This window comes from Mustela putorius, unplaced genomic scaffold (genome assembly GCF_011764305.1).
Source record: "Mustela putorius furo isolate JIRA1106 unplaced genomic scaffold, ASM1176430v1.1 tig00000224_pilon_pilon_pilon, whole genome shotgun sequence".
NCBI lineage: Eukaryota > Metazoa > Chordata > Mammalia > Carnivora > Mustelidae > Mustela > Mustela putorius.
In genome coordinates this window covers 9,298,226-9,301,163 of record NW_025421321.1, presented here as the reverse complement: position 1 = coordinate 9,301,163, position 2,938 = coordinate 9,298,226, and positions in this window count along the sequence as shown.

Here is a 2,938-nt window from a genome sequence, read left to right as displayed (position 1 = left end):
GGGATGGGGATTAAGGAGTGCACTGGTCACGATGAGCAATGGACAATGTACAGAATTGCTGAATCACTATATTATATACCTACAACTAATATAACACTGCATGTTAACTATATTGGAATCAACTAAAAAACGTAATAAAATCCAAAAAAATTAAAAACATAGAGTCTAATTTCCCTCCCCTTTTGTCTGGGTGGTATGTATGCTTCAATTTATAAAGTGTGGCAAAGCTAAGGCTATGTGACTTCTGAGGCTAGATCATAAAGGCCATGCATTTCTCTCAGCCTTGGCCAGGACTCTGATGCAGTCCAACAAGACTACTGTGTTAGGGAAGCCATGAGCAGGTACTCAGGTCAGTAAGTCCAGTCATCCCCAGTACTATGCAGCACGTAAAACCATCTTGGGCCTTCCAATCCAGCACAGCCATCACCTGAATATCACTGAGGAACTACCACAGGAGCCAAAGAACTACCAGCTAAGCTCTACACAGATTCTGGTCCACAGACTTCATGAGTGTAACAAAATGGCGGTTGTTTTATATGACTAAGTTTGGGTAGATTTATTATGCAGCATTATTAACCTGAATACCAGTTGACTCTAATGTGCAGCCAGGGTGAAGAACCAGCTCCCATTCTGTGGCCATTTGCCTCCATAATTATACCTGTCCTCCCCAGATTAGTGCATGAGCTCCTGCCTGTATTTTAGGACTCCAAACAGGGCATCTCCTCTCTAGCCATTTGCTTCCTCATGGAACAGTCCCAGAGGCCCTACTCTCACCCAGGTCCAGGTCCTGCTATACGGATGGGCAGGCCTCACCTATAGCTCATGGGCCACTTGTGGCAATCACCACCAGAATGACCTCTGAGTGTGGCATAGGTCCCATATGTCACATATGCCATCCCAGTGTCCACACATCCAGTATTTCCATGGGCCCTTGCTTCACAATAATCAACAGTGTATCTATTCCTAATAGAGTAATAGAGGAAAACAGAAACTATATCTTCCAAGTCTGAGTTCAGTGATGCTGAGATGCACTCAGACTCATTCTGAAGGGTACTTTACTTCCTTTCAGAGGCTTTCTACATTCCTTTTCCCAAATACTTGTTGCTTCCTCTCACACTGTTGGGAGATCTCTGGTAAGGCACTGAGACTTACTATGAATTTATGTTGCTTTTCCTAAGAGAAGGCAAATCTTGAAATAAAGATGTAGATGATATGGAGGCCTCCTGGAGTTTGGGCCCAAGTGTGCATTGTTTGTTAGAAAGGATTGAAAGGAGCTGAGCTATATCGCTGGATGTAACCAGTCATGCCTAGGCAGCTGCTCTGTGCAGCTCAGTTGTTTGCTTTGCCCTCACTTCCCCATTTCTCTTGCCTTCTAGACCTGATGCTGATAAAATAAACAGATTTCCAAGTTGGTCATGACTCCAGAAGATTTACTGAGGTATGTGGTGATCTAAGCTTGTAATCTTTGTTTCTTTCTTCATCAAAAAGCTCTGCAGTTAATGATGAACACTTTAGCAGCCACCATATCAAGTCTGTGCTTCTGGAAGACAGCCTGTAATTGACAGGAGAGTTTGCTTGACAAAGGCCAAAGATGTGGAGTCTTTGAGGTAAATGTGTTATAGCTTTGACAGTAGTACGTTTCAGGAGGTTAACATCACATTGAAGGAAGAGATGCAGCTTTTTTTAAAGGCAAGTCTTAACTCAGGCCCATGAGCTTGGAGAAGTGGATTCAAAAAGGCAAACTGAATTTGGCTCTTGCAAGAACCATTTGAAACTGCCCTCCTGTAAATGTGAGCTGTGTGCCAGCAGCCTTAGAGGATGTGTTCTGAAGAGAAAATGTCTCTTTACTGGGACTTTGAGATGTGTTAGGAAAAATTATGTAGACATATTAGAATATATCAATTAAATATGATAAGATCAATACTAGATATAAAATGACGTTCAAATTCCTTGCTAGTAACAATTGTAGTGCCTTATCCTGTATGTCTTGAATAAAAGTTATATTTCATAAAACTTTATTTTTTTAAAGGTTTATTTATGGGGCACCTAGGTGACTCAGTGGGTTAAGCCTCTGCCTTTGGCTCAGATCATGATCTCAGGGTCCTGGGATCAAGCCCCACATCAGGCTCTCTGCTCAGCAGGGAGCCTGCTTCCCCTTCTCTCTCTACCTGTCCTTCTGCCTACTTGTGATCTCTGTCTCTCTGTCAAATAAATAAATAAATCTTAAAAAAATAAAATAAAGGTTTATTCATGATTTTTTGAGAGAGAGAGATCACACAAGTGAGGGGAGGGGCAGAAGGAGAGAATCTTCAAGCAGACTCCCTGCTGAGTGTGGAGCTCCATGTAGGGCTCGATCTCATAACCCTGAGGTCATGACCTGAGCTGAAACCAAGAGTCAGACACTCAACCGACTAAACCACCCAGAAGCCCCAAACTTTATTTTAAAACCACAAGATCAGGGATTTGACTTTTCATCCAGTCACCTAAAAAGTACTACATTATCCAGGAATAATGAACTTGCATTTCAGAGACCGAACTTGATATTGTTAGAGTTGGTTAGGGGAGTGAAAGGGTTTTAATGATCTCTTCTGATTTGTTTTCTCTCAAAGCTGCTGCCAATAAGCTACTCCCTGAGGATACCAAAAGATCCTTTTCTGTTTTTAAAAGAACTAATGCATTTTATCAAGAATTATTATGAATATTTGAAGAAGACTTACTGTGGCTCTCCATCTCATTTTTCCCAGCAAAACATGCATTTCTATAATTGAAATTCTAGTCACAAGAAAAAAGAACCTAAGATAGACCTTGTTGTGCCAGCAACTAGGCAAAAAGGTATGATGCTCTTTTGAGCTCCTAAGATTACTTCAATTAAATAATAAAACTGTCAGGTAACATCCACAGGATAATTAAGGTGTGATTTCTTTTGTGAGTTTAACAT